At 47.2% G+C, this 14,370-nt stretch overlaps 2 protein-coding genes across 8 annotated transcripts in view; both read left to right on the top strand.

Annotated features, from left to right (window-relative positions):
• LOC126918724 (leucine-rich repeat-containing protein 24-like) overlaps nucleotides 1–14,370 on the top strand; it is a 142,110-nt gene that overhangs the window by 81,187 nt on the left and 46,553 nt on the right. For 2 of the 7 annotated variants that reach the window (XM_050727044.1, XM_050727014.1), the window contains 2 exons: nucleotides 1,064–1,109; nucleotides 12,108–12,325. The exons of 2 other annotated variants lie outside the window; for them this stretch is intronic. The gene's annotated coding sequence lies outside the window, so the exon portion shown is untranslated. The remainder of the gene's footprint in view (nucleotides 1–1,063; nucleotides 1,110–12,107; nucleotides 12,326–14,370) is intronic. 3 more of the 7 variants (XM_050727033.1, XM_050726992.1, XM_050727023.1) reach the window with 2 other exon arrangements.
• LOC126918905 (ejaculatory bulb-specific protein 3) overlaps nucleotides 1–14,370 on the top strand; it is a 142,806-nt gene that overhangs the window by 102,658 nt on the left and 25,778 nt on the right. The window lies entirely within an intron of this gene.

The raw sequence follows: 14,370 nt of genomic DNA, 5'->3' as shown, positions 1-14,370 counted from the left end.
CCATTGCCAAAGTAGACGGAGCAGAGTTAGTTGTCGGAGCACGCCGAGTCGAAAGAGTCCGATGCACAAAGGTTGGAGGAAATTACGGAGAAAGACGTATGCGCGATAGGTTTGAAAGGCGACGCGCGATCCAAGAACGAGGCTCGTTAAAAACGTTAAAAGGCCAGATACGGAATACGGGTCTCTGGTCGTAACTGTCGGCGGAGTATAGATCGACAGAGGAGCTCCGACTTTGCAACAATTTTTATCATCGTCGACGGATAGTCTTCGAACCGAGAAAAGCACAGAGAAAGAACGCGACGCGGAGAAAGGGAGCGTAAGTTTGATTTAGAAGCGCGGTGACGGCGCGAGAGGACGAGCAAAACGTGGAACGTTGGATAGGGGGAGGTTCCTCGGCTCGAAAGTCCTGTCCTCGGCGAAACTCCATGGAAACGTGGAACTTTTTGTCGAGAAGCTTCGCCCCGGGGAAGCGAGATTGCCCTTTCAGAACGAGAATGTTCCTCCCTCGCATACGCGACCACCGCAACTTCCTTTCGGATCGTTATCGAAGCTGCTTGGAAATCGTCTCCCTCCGCTCGTCGTTCCGATCCTTCCAAAAACGTCACGCGTGCCGAACTTGCCCACTTTTCTAAATCTTCTAGTCGCGATGCTGCCGTCGGATAGCGTAGATAACGCGGGAATTGGAAAACGAAGGCGCACAACGAGTCGTGACAAACGAGGTTTCGCCTGTTCCGCGGTCGGGGGAGCCGGTAGATGAGTCCCAGGGCGCCGGTACGAACCGGTAGCGGAGAAAAGTCGGAAATGGATTCCTCGGGGGTGCGCAAATGAGGGTAGACCGCGACGTAATATTACGAATCTCTCGCGAGCTCGGCTAAATTCAATAGGAAATTCGACTCGAGGTAGCTCGACCTATCCTTCCACCCTCGCTTTCTATCGCCGCGACTGTCCGCCACGATCACGCGTAATACACACGTACGCGCGGTAGTCGGTAGTCGGTGGATGAGAAAGGAACGGAGGATAGTCGCATCGTATCTAATTGCATCCGTTGCCGTTTTTGTTTTAGGACCACTCGACGGATGAGTAACGAAGCGTGGCCCGCTGCTCTCAAGGTACACGGGATACGCTCCCTTTTCTTGTCTCTAACGAACCGTCGCGCAATTTGTATTCCGGCTTACCTGTCGACGTACAACCTGCAGACGCGTCGCTCCGTCTCGCCCTTTGTCTCTTACCTTCCTCCTCCACCTATTCTCTTTCTTTCTTTCTTTCTTTCCTCTCTCCTATTGTAATATCTTTTCCTCTTTTTACTTCGAGCTACCGAAATAGGTGAAATACGAGAATAGCTGGTCGATCTCTTCTACGATTTGCCTGTTGTTCGTCTTATCGGGAGGAAGATTTAGCGACGGTCCAAAAGATGGCGAGAGATAATCAAGAGTTCGTTCCGCCAGTGAATTACGTATCGGAGGAGATGTTTCTTTATCGACGCGCGCCATCCTAATTACTTTCATTCCCCTCGGTCGCATCTGCAGTTGGCACAATTAAGATAATTACTCGAAAACTCGACGCTGCGCTACGCTTGCACGGCGTTTACCGTCCGAGCGATCATCCTTTAAGTTATTCGCGTTTGCCGTTCAATTAAACAAATTATCGCCGAATTTGACGCAACGTGCCCAAATTTCTACAGAAACGTTACTAATCGTTTTAATACGGAAGAACGATCAATGGAAATTGACAATCGCGTCGGATAAAGCGGCAGGCCGGACGATATCGAATTTCGACCTCCGAATTTCCAGAGTTCACGGATTTATCTACAAATGTTTTTCACTCGTGGACACGGAATTCCCACGATATCGCACTCCCTCGCCATCATACGTTGGTCAATTTTCATTTTAATCGCGGCGATGCACCTCGGCGCTAAACAATTACGGTAGGGGCGATCGCGCGTTCGGATTAAATTCTTGGATATCGCTCATTAATTGGCGGCCGCAGATTTCCATTTAATTCCCCGTAATTTGAACGGGATTGACGCGTGTTTAGAGTCGCGGAAGGGAAACACGCAGAATCTTGGGAACCGCGGCACGCTTGGATCGCGCGCGTTCCATTTATAGCTTCTTTTATTTACGAATATTTACCACGCGATGAACGTTCTCTCGACGATTTCAGTGCCGTTCTAATTATCCCATACTTGGCAATTTTGTCGATTTACCGTCGGCGGATGAGCCAAATTCGAAATTGGAAAGTTTCATGGAGAAAATGACGCGAATTTTAAGAGCAGAAACCTTGTCACGTTGAGTGAACTGGACTTGAGTTGCCTATCGAGATTTTCGCAAACGCGAGAAAGTTTCTTAAACGTTTCTTCTATATTCCGAACGTAATTTCCACGTTTTCTCGATTTCTAACCTTGACGCGTTAAGCGACAGAAATTTCATGACTTGGCTAAACGTATCTATCATTGCAAATAATTATCATATGTTAGACTCGAACGATATCTTATCCGGCGATTTCTTTGATCGAAAATCGACGACTCGTTGGTTCCTCGACGTGTTCTTAACGCGGCTCGTTTCCGTTCGTTGGAAACGTGTTCCCGTTCCGTCGATTTTACCGAAACGATCCGCAACGCAATAACTAAGCGAGTTTAAACGAAAATCGGAACGACCGTAACACCAGGAACTGTCCCGCCACCGCCACGTGCCTCGTCAAACGCCACGGTCTTTAATTATTCTTCGTATCTCGTGACGTTTATCGATAGTTTCAAGGAACTAATTCGCTCGATATTTCAGGCCTCGGTCCGAATCCCCGTCAAACGTGTTCATAGACGTTTCTGTACGCCAGTTAATCCGATCGAGCAATTATCGGAGATGCCGTGCATCCAGCGAATTTCGCAGGTGAGAAAACGAGAATTCGTTTATCGTTCAAAGGATGATACGCGTCGTAGCGGGTATTCGGTGAATATACCGCGTTCGATTCGATGGGCATGGGCGACGAAAAATAGCTTCGTAGGAATTTCAGAGACGAAGTTCTTGTCCGTCATCTTTTCGCTAGTAACGTTTCAAGCGTCGCAAACGATTTTCCGTTCCACAAAGAGGAAGTCCGTTTGCGAATCTAGGCAGTCCAGTCGAGACGATTAGCGAATCTTTTTTTCATAATACGTTGGCTAGACGTAATTGCGGTTTCTTCGTCGAGCAGTCCTCGTGAAATTATCACGAATCGCTACGTAGGAGACGCGACAGTCGCGTCCAAGAGCAACGAAATACCAGTGGCATACGTAAACTACAGAGGAAAACAGAGCATCGAAAATCTCGAGATTTTCTACTTTCTCTAACATCGCGGAAAGTGTGTTACGAAATGTTAGGAAATGAGCGCAGTTTTCACCTAGATCTTCATCGTCCCTGAAACCCTATTGCAAAAGTATCTTTCCATCGATTGGATTCTTTCGATCGCCTTTATTATAGAACGGCTTGCTCGAATGGAAATTCCATTTCATTTCCTTTTTCTGCTAAAAATATCAAAATCTTTAAACACGTATGAGAAATATTTAACTCGGGATGGCTCATAAATATCGCTAGAGATCGTTAATCCTTAGTTTCCTTGTAATCTTAGTATCTCGTACCGCGACTATGCGGATGCAGAATTTCAGGAAAATAAAAATCTATTAACCTCTATCGTTTCTAAATTTAACGGGTAACAAGATATTTCGCTCAGCGTTTCCTAGAAAATTTCCTTCGCGTAACGCGAACTCCTTGCCGGTATCGAGTTTCCAACTCGAAGAAAGTTTTCCACGAACGAAACAAAACATCTCGGTAGCTGCCAAGTTTTCGAATTATAGCAATTCGTTGTTACATTTTATCGCAAATTCCACATTTTTCTCGCTCTTGACTACTCTCGAACGCGATGGAACTCTCTAACGTTCCATTTAAAAATTGCCAGCTAACCGCGATGCTTGCGTCTCTATAGACGTCTCTACTTACAAAACAGGCACGCGCGTTACCACGTTTCGATTAACCACGTGGAAACCACGCAACTCTCGTAGACGACAATTTTTCGCAACGGTCGAACGATTCTTCGCGTCGAAGAAATATTACGACTTAACATTCTGACTTAAAGCCGGTTTTACGCAACAACGTAATCCCTTTGATTCGGATTATTTTTATTCGTTAAAGGGACGGCGCTCGATCGTTGCCTCGATTAATTTCGATCTTTTTCGGACGGTCTTTTTCGGTCGTCTACCCATAGAGCTGGCAAATGGTTTTACGGGTGGAAAACAGCTTTAGCGCGATAGAAATTTCGTGTACGCGGCAACGCCTCTTTTTAAACGGACATAATCAGAGAACGGTAGTAGCATCGCTAATTACGTTAATTCTCCACTCCCGTTCGTTTGACTACCGGCGACAAGCGGCGTTGAACCGGCCGGTACAATACGCGTACAAAATGCAAAACAGACGTTCGTGTTCGTTAATCTTTTAAATCTGGTCGCGTTCGCCGGGATTTTTTCAACTGTTATACGATTAGCGTCGATGAGCGGAGCCGCATCGTTCCCCGCGTTCTCCATGCGTTCGAAAAATTAACGCGCTCTTTAAACTTGCCTCGTGAAGGCGGATCGCTGGTTTCTCCCATCTTTAACTCTTCTACGTTGCCGAACGTAGAAAGAAAGAACGAAGAAAACGATTCATTTTGGCGAGCAAGAGAAAGCGGAGAGAGCGGAGAAAGCGGAGAAAGCGGAGAAAGAGGAGGGTGAAGGTTAGAAAAACCGTAATAACTGATCGAAAAAGGGTAGAAAATAAGAGACGCGGTTGACTCGCTCGGTAGCTGAGATAGCGTTATCGCGATCGTCAACCAACCGGATAACGGGAACGGAGATACCGTTATCGGACATTCGCCTGCGAGCTCCGCTAATTTTAACCAACGTTGGAAATATCGCGCAACTTTCGAGCAGCGAGTTTATCTCGCGATCTTTCGGAAAGAGACACGGATACAGGATGTGATACGGCGTTGGAAGGAAAGGAGAACGAAGATGGAGGGAAACCAGCAGAGACTACGGGTTGGCTTGACCGAAGAAAAACAAAAGAGCCAGAGCCCAGGGCTGTTTTATCGTTTCACTTATCTACCTACTTTGTGGCTGCTAGGGGTTTTAGCGTCCTTTACGCTAGCACGTAACCCTAAAAATTACGATATAATCGTTGTACGATGGAAGTTGCTTAACGCGCAACGTGGATACCGATAATTAATTCTAACGCCAACGTCGCTACGCGAAGTACGCGAAGGCAAGCGGATATCGAATACCGAATATCCAGCATTTCCTTCGCGCGAAAGAAACAAACCTAGACAAAGATATATAAACCGGTTACCGCGTCCTCCACCATTTTTATCAATCGTGTTCTCGTTGAATTGTTTTCACGCCCGTTTAGAAACAACAACTATTACCAGCGAATTTCGATCCAATTTCCAGCTTTGCTTTCCGCTCATATCTCCGACGAAATTGCTCCATGCAGCTTTTCAATTCTCTTTTTTCTTTCTTCCTTTATTTTTTTTTTTTTTTTTTTTTTTTTTATTTTTTTCCTCCCTTTTTTATTACACCGCTTCATCGTTTGCACATACAGATAGCCGGTTGAAAACTTAATTTAAAACCGAGAAACGTTACAGTCGGCAAATTAATTTCATTACGTTGATCGATTTCGAGCCGAGAAAAGGTTTCCGATCGAACGAATCGAAGCGGAATCGTCCGCTTAACCAAGTGTAACTCCACTAGCCGCTAATACACGCGTATGCGGTTAATTAATAATCGGCCCGTTTACGCAGATTCGATGCTGTGCAGCCGCATTAATTGAAATTCGGTATCGTGCCCCGGTGTTATCGCGACGCTGCTCGATATCGTTGTTCGATCTGATTTCGGTTCGATTATCGGAACCACCTAAGGAATATTTAACGAACGAAATGAAAGCGTATCCGTTCGTTGAACGCTTCTGCCGTGTTCCCCATCGAAATTTCTGTAAAACGCAAAGCACATTTTTTATCAGGGCGCGCGATGTTTCGCTGAAACTATAGCACTGAACGCGTTAGGATGTTAGCGGGACCGCGTAAAGCGTTGGGAAATTTCCGCTTAAATCAACGATGCGGCGCGTGTAATAGCCGGAACGCGCGACTCGTTAAAGCAGAGATCCGACGAAAATGAAGAAATATTAAAATTTGTAATGGGGAGAAGGGCGCTTTATTCGAGTGGAACGCATCGCGCGATCAACGAACTGACGCAACGAAATAAAATGCCATTGTATTATTTCCATTGGAAGCTGATCGAAATTCGAGGGAAATAAAGCTTGGCTGCGATGCCACTCTACGTGACGCACCGTTTCCAAAGCACTCGCTACTCCGAGTAGGATTTCGCGACGCGTAAATTTTCGAGTCATTGATATCGCGCGAATTTCATCGATTCCAAAGGGAGCAAGATGCTGACTGAATAAACATTGAAAAAATGTCTAAAGCTTTTTCCCGATCAGTTGATATTTTTTCACATTCGCGTTTATTCGATCAGAGTATTTCGCTTTGCGAATCGATCGACCTCGAATTCCAACTTACGGTATAAATGGTACGATATAACTAGGATTCGAACGGTTTCCAATTCTGTCAATTTCTAATTTGCTCGATGATAAGATAAGAGGTATTGCGTTCGGTCGATCGACGTTGAACGTAGCGGCTGTCGTTTCTACGAAGGGAACGAACGAGGGATCGAAGGAGTTTAACGGATCAGAGAGACATTGTAAATTTGATTCAATTATGGTTTCGGTAACGAAGAAAGGCGATTTATGGCACTTTCGAGCCGTGTATACATACCGTTGGCGCACAGATTGTTCGTTGTCGCGCGAGACGAGCAAACAATCGCGATGATAATCGGACACGGCCGTTTTCCAGTCGAGGACCAGTGGAAAACGCGGTAATTGCTCCACGTTGAAGAGTCACGGCGAGAATCACGGGCTATAAACGAGACGTAAATTTGTAAGGAGATAGGAATCGTTAGTGGGGGCGAAACGTATGCGCGTCGCCAGCACGATAGAGCCTTGCAGGAGTTTGCCGGTCTGACGCGTGCATATCGCACGGCGTAACTACTTAGTAGATAAGCCAATGCTCCGCGGTGCGTCCCTCGTGTCGCACGGCCATTGCGTCGCATCCGTCTCTCGCGTGGATGATACTTTTCAGAATTTCCACTCGTCCGGAATACGGTCTCCCCGTTGGATTCGTTTCTTGCTCGAGCTTTCACTAACGCAGGCAACTCCTACGAAGAGGAAAAAGTAATCGGAACGACGGTAGAAAGACATTAAACAGACTTTTCTTTCTAGCGAGATCGTTTCGTTCGTCGTAGTTCGACAGGATAATACCTACGCGTGCAACGAAAAACAAGAGGAAAAGTAGAACGTTCTATTTCTTCTTTTCTTTTTTCTTTTTTTTTTTTCTTTTTTTCTCCACACCCGAGTGTATTTAATCCGAGATACGGCCTTCCAATATCGTAGATTAAAGGAAGCGCACGGCAACTTTCCCAATATCGCAAGCTCTTCTTTAAGACAGAAATAAAATCCACTGTAACCCGGTTACAGGCCATACGGCCGCTCGCTGTCAATTTCGTAGCGCAGCGTGTGCGTTTTCCTAGCGAGAACCGTTTTTCGTCGTATCGTTTAAATCGAGGGAGGGCCATAATCGCGTCGGTGCACGTTGCGTGTCCATTGTGCAGCGAGTAAAGGCGCCGGTTACTGTTGCGGCACGTGCGTGTCGGTGGCCGTATACCCGCAACTAGATAAGCCCCTATCTCGACAGGCCAATAACATTAGCCGTGCACCGAAACCGGGATACCCGAAGCACGCGGGAATATTTCAACATGGGGCCATTAACGTCTTGCCCTCGGCTGCTGCCGTTGCCGTTGCCGCTGCTCCTCTCTCTCTCTCTCTCTCTCTCTCTCTCTCTCTATCCTTCTCTTTATCCCTCGTTCGTTCGGTCTTTCGATTTTTTCCATCGTTTAAATCCGTTCAATTCGCTCGCCTCTTCAGTTTCGCGAATAATTCCTTGGCACGATCGTTCTTTCATTACCAACTTTGCTCTCTCTCTTTATTGCCGCTGAAAGAATAGCGTGTCGGTCTTTGAGAGCCGATAACGGCTAGCAGGCAGAATTTATGCAGTTGCCTTTTTCAACGGAATTTTCCCAAAGTCGTTTCGTGTCCTTTGAAAATTGTACGTTTCTCTCGCAGTCGAGTTCCGCTCCAAGTTAGACGAAGAAGAAACGTTAGAAATACGGTAACGCCGCAAGATAAAATTTAACGTTGGCGATTAATTCGGATCCGAAACAGCGGCAAATTGCCACGTTTCACGCACGCTTTAACCTCTCTCCGTTTCATTTCGAAATGCCGAGCGAGAATATTTGATACGCGGAACATCGTCGTTGTTACGTAAGAAGTCGGCTCGCAGCTGTTACTTTTACGCGAGTTTATCGCGGCAGTCGTTACGAGAGGGCCGATAAGACTGGCGAAATGACATCGAGCGGAACGTCGCACGACTTTGTCGGTCCGCGTCGTTATCTTTGCGTCAACGACGTGTACGAGTGTATGGTCTAGTTACGTCGTGGGCGGTACAACCGGCTGATAAATTCTCGCCCGTTGTGTTACCTTGACGTATCTAGAGTCTGCGTGCCGTGTAACAGTACGCGACAATTATGAGTGCGTAATTGGCGTCGTTGTCGCGCTCTTGGATGTCGTGTTTGAAAATTCGTCAACGTTATCCGCATTTCGCTATTTCATTCCGAAAACCGATCTACGAGTACTCGATCCGAGCGTCACAGCTTGCAGCTGGCAACTATAAAAAGCGTCTATCGTTCGACCGTTTCGAGTGTCGATCGGATCGAAGTAGCGAATGGTACTCGACAGTACCGGCAACAGGATGGCGTTTCGAAGGAATGAAAAATTCTAAGCGTAGACTGGCATCGCAAAATGCCGGATGATTTTCATCGCCTTGACATTCGCAAGAAGTTGGAATAGCCGGAGGCGAAGCCGTGATGCCGCGCGATCCGATCCGATCCGATGAATTCTGCCGAAACTGTACAAACCGATAGAGGGAAAGACCTGGTCGAGATAGGGCGTGTGGAATGGTCTGTGAACAAACTCGGCAACTCGGCAGAGGGACAGGGAGAGAGAGAGAGAGAGAGAGAGAGAGAGAGATCGGTGTTTGACCGATTAAACGAAAATCCGTGTAAAGGACGCGCGAAAGGAGCTTACAGAGCGTTTTCGTTTGTATCGGTAATGCGACGATATCCAGTCGACGATCCGCGAAAATCCCTGCCAGATTTGGAACGTAAATTTCCTTGGGACGATAGCACGAACCACACCGCGATCGACCCGTAGAATCGGGGGATTCGAGTCGTCGCGTTGTCGATATCTCGTCGCGGTGGATATCGCGGAAGCGGATGCAGAAGCGACGCGACACGATCGAGCGGTCGATTTCATTAAGACGGTCGGCCGCGATCGCGGCACCACGCCACAGACAGCGTCGCTTCGTTCGTTACTCGTTAGAGTTTCAACTTTTTCAATCGCGTTAAAACGTTTGCTCGTGGCCCGAGCACGAGGCGGCCAACTTTGTTCCTCGCGAGCGTGCTCGTTTGGGCGCGTCGTCGTCGGTGGGCGCGCGAGCGTCCGTTCCACGACGAGAGAGAAAAAAAAAGGAAGAAAGCTTCCGTGTTGACTCGTCCCGGTTGTTTTAACGACGTGGAATATCGCCGGCCGACGACGTCGTTACCAAGAACAACGACGAGCTTTCCAGGTTATCGAGAGAACCGAAAAACGAGGTACGCGCATTAAGCCGACTCACGCTTTGTTCCGGCCTCTCTCCGCCTTCGTTCGTTCGTTTGTTCGTCGTTTTCGTTCTTTTTGCGCGGACAACGAGATATTATTTGCACGAGCAGTTAATTATGTTCGAGCTGTATCGGCTTAATAACGCGACGAATAACGACACTTAATAGCGGCGGTAATAATCACGAACGAGTTACGGGTTTAAGCTGTTTGATAACGAGTGCTTCGACTGCCGCGTCTTCTTCGTTAACGGTTAGCCGAAGGTGGAAGAGGCTGAAACTAGCGTAAAACTGTTATTACCACTTATCACCTCGATAATTACTATCTGCACGGAGAAGCGGCTAATTTATTCGTGTACAGAATCTTTAATGTAATTAACCCTGTACCGATACGTTTCCTCTGCCTCCCGTCCCCCTTCCTTCCCTTTTCACTTGTCCACCGGAATCTTCGACGCGAATAATCCGCGAGAGGCCACTGTCAGATCGTAACACTGCCAAATTGTAAACACCTTCCTCGAAATTTCTATAAACCGTTCGTTTGGATATCAGCGCGTTCTCGGAAAACATCGAGCTCGTTGCAAAATCGACCCCGTCTTTATTTCCTTGGTAAACCAATTGTAACGCACGTTCTGATTTCTCCCGAAGAAAGTTTCGTTTTAAACACCGAGCGCGTACTTTAGTCGTAGAATCAACAGCAGAAAGATACACGAAACTCGTATAAAAGAGCGTTTGCACGATATACGGGGCACGTCTATCAAACACTTTCGAATCGAAGATTCTGCAGGGTTTCGAGAATCGCTAAACTCCGTGTCACCGAGGATCGAGCGTTCCGAGAATGGAACGTTCGAGAATCCAGCATCTCCGGGCTCAAACATTTCTGAACCGAGCGTCAGCGAATAAAACATTTCGGAATCGAACGTTTCCCAAATCGAATGTTCCCGAGTCAACGTTTCCGAATCGAACGTTGCCGGAAGCGACGGTGAATAGAAAAATGGGTTGGTAAACATACTGAAAAACGAAGGAGGAAAAAAATGTCTATTTATTTTGCTCGACAAAAAGGTTCTCCTCCGGCAATTGTCGATTCAGACGGCGGAAAGCTCGCTGAAACGTGGATCGAACCGTGTCAATTTCCACGAGATGCGAATCCCTTTTTCATCTTCGTTCTTATCCCCTCCGCTTCCTTCGTTCTCCCTTTTTCTATCTCGCGATACGTTAATCGCGATTAAGAGAGAACCGGGGCTCCGGTTACGCGAAAGCAAGTAGATCGCACGGTTGCTTTCCACGGAAACGGTGTTTCGCGTTTGTCGCAGGTCGGCGTGGCGCGGCTTCGCTTTGGCCGTATAGAGCTATCGATTTGCCTGCAGCCGGAGAAAAACGAACGAGGACCGGCGGCCCTTGTCAGATATCCCCGGAGATTGATTCGAAATTGCGCGTTCCTGTCGTCCACGCGGCCCGTTCTACAACCGATTAGTCCCATGGCTAATATGATGGATTCACGGCTGTCTAGTTAGCCTTAATTACTTTTTACTTTTTTTGCCACCGAACCAACTCGTCCTCCTGGAAAATTCGATTCCACGCATTATCGATCACACAACGTCGATAGATATATTTTCAACGCGTGCTGTCACAGTTTTACCGTGTGCGTTCGCTCCTTTCCCCCGTCGCCGGCGTCCTTTTCTTCCCTCCGATCCAACCGTTCCAAACGAAATATCGATCTTTCCGTTTTGAAAAAACACGCACTGCACTTCCTTTCTTCTCCTCTCTCTCTCTCTCTCTCTCTCTCGTTTCATTTTCCACTAGTCTACGAATACGAGTAACCGTGTATCTCGAAGCGAAACTCGTCGAAACTCGTCGATTCGAGCCGAATCGTTCCATCCTTTGTCGCGAAACTCGCCGTTATACCATTAAAAACCAGCCAATTTAATCGTATATCGTGGTTCGTTGATCATATTTGTTCGTTTATTTTTAGCGTTCGTCTTCTTATGTTTTCGAAACCATCCATCAACGACAGTCGGTTGCGCACCGTTCCTTTAACTCGTTGAATTTATTAACATTCACTCCCCACGATAGGATTATTTTACGGCTCGGCGTAATAATGAAATATTTAATGCGTAATATATGGCGATATTTAACAGGTCACCGTGATAATAATTCTTTGCTTCGATAATTATCATATTAATTAGTTTCATATTGCGAATCGAGCAACGGACCACGATATCACGTATATCCGAATTACCAACTAGAAAATCTGTCGTTCTATAATCGATGAACAGCTGTTTGTTCATTCGTTTAGGCAGCAAGCGCGAAGCAAACAAAGACGGAGAAAGCGGATCGGTCGTTTTGCAAGATGATGGTTTTACTTTACTGATGGGTTGACGAAGCGCGTTCGAAGCAAGAGAAAGGCGGAGACTGGAGCGCGAAGAGGAGGAGGAGGAGAAGGAAGGAAGGAAGGAAGGAAGGAAGGAAGGAAGGAAGGAAGGAAGGAAGAAGGAAGAGTCGGGAGGAACGAAGGTTCGCGTGGCCTCTCCTTATTACCCTATCGGTTAATCCTCTTATCGAGCAACGGGCGACTGCTTTCGCTCGCCTCCACCGACTTTAAACTAATCTAAAATGCAGAGAACAGTAAGGCGCGTCGGGGTAAGGTGTAGTAGAACGGGGGTGCGGCCGTTGATAGAGGTCAGCGCACCGCACCACCACAGTAATTGCCCCTATAACGAACCTTTTCATCCGGATGAATGGACGCGTGTATATTTCAGCTCCCACGACCTTTTGCTCTCTTTCCATCGTGTTTTTTCATTCGCGTGCGCCGCAAACACGACGACGAACCTCGTGTATCTGGTCTCGCTGGCCTCCGCCTTCGGCCCCGCCATCGACTTTCCGAAGAGAGCAGAGCGACTCGTCGTTCGAGATCCTCCTCGATCCGACGTTTCTAGATCCGGATCGACTAACATCCGCGTTTTTTTCGCCCGGGGAAATCCTTTTTCCTTCTCGACATCCAGGAGAGAAAAATTTCGAGATTAGCCCCGGGATAAGACGTTTAAGAATGTCTTTGATTATTACGGCCGCCTCCTTCCGTCTCTTTCTCCATCGCCGCCCGTGCAATCTTCGAAACCACTTCGAAGAAAGATCCCCTCGTCGCGTTTGAACAAACGACTCCCATTTTTTCCCTTCTTCCTCTCGCCGAATAACAATTATTCCTCGCGGTCCATCACCGGCCGAGCAGGCCGATTCCAGGATCATTCGAAGAGCAAAGTAAGAGGCGCCGTCGCTGCTCTTTACGACCCTCCCTTGCCCTCTCTACGGTCGACGTTTGTTCGAGGAGCGGGCTCTCGCGATCGATCGGTCCAACCGAGAAAATAACCGGCAAACCATCTTCGGCTCTGGCCTACCTTCCACCTTTCCGTTGTCCCGCTATCTAGCGGCGATCGGCCCTCGACGAATTTGCGTTAATCGTACTTTCTTCCAACGATTTTGTTTCACCTGCCCGAAACGCGTACTTGAATCGTTCCTCGCGAAGTCTAATTTCTCGAATGAAAGTAAACGGCACTTCTCGTCTTCCATCTTTGGTTAAATTCCGAGACGACCGTGTCTCCAAGCTTGGTATCGTCGACCGGAACTTTGTTCGATGAATTTTCTCCGGATCGACCGTTTCCTTCGCAGTTGGGAAACCTGTCCGTAAGACGTACGAGCCGCATATCGATGAGCATAGTCGACTATCGATATCTTCGGTCGACCCACGCTATCCTTAAGACTCGAGACATTCTCTCCAGCATCTTTTCCGACCATCTTATATCGCTATATCCTGTTCTTTGTCCTTTTGTACTTTCTTCTTGTCTCGTTACTCCTTCTACATATGTTACTTTCTTTTTCTCTTCCTTACGTACGTGTAACCCAACCTAACCATAACTCATACGTACTTACCGTCCTATTTTCCGTCTTCCGAGTTAATCTTTCTTCCGTTCCAAGGGTTTATCCCGTAAAAGTATAGAAATAAATAAATAAGCAAGTAAATAAATATCGGTTACCGGCGCTAATGTCGCTATCGTATCGTGCACGCGATTATACAATTTCGCGAGTATCCGTCAAACGGAAAATCCATTTTCACTTGGAAAGTCGAGACGGTAGCGCGAAGAGTGCACGACAAAACACGGAATCTTTGACGAATTACGCATTCATGAAGGCCGCACAAGTCGGCCAACTAGTTTGCAAGAATCTCGAACGATTCTAATGCATTTTCCTCTTCGGTATCTCGTCTTACTTCTTGCCCCCTTACTTCCTGCTCGCAACAACGATCTTTCGACTTTAATCTTGTCCGATTTACGCGCTCCTCGCGTTTCGCAACTTTCCCGACAATAACGCCCGTGGTATATTTATCTTGGTTTCGAGGACATTCAGCAGTGCCTCGAACGTTTCGACGATTTCTCGCGCGCACAAGGTCGTGGTGGCACGGCGAAGACGTAGATATATACCGCCCCAACGAACTTTCAGCGTAGCAGCTATAAAGGGCAGAAGGGCAGAATTTTTCTCGATTTTTTCCTTCCCCTTCTTTTTTCTTC

This window comes from Bombus affinis, chromosome 1, assembly GCF_024516045.1.
Source record: "Bombus affinis isolate iyBomAffi1 chromosome 1, iyBomAffi1.2, whole genome shotgun sequence".
NCBI classification, from domain to species: Eukaryota; Metazoa; Arthropoda; class Insecta; order Hymenoptera; family Apidae; genus Bombus; species Bombus affinis.
Note: the sequence above shows the minus strand (reverse complement) of the source record. Positions and strands in the feature narration are given on the sequence as shown.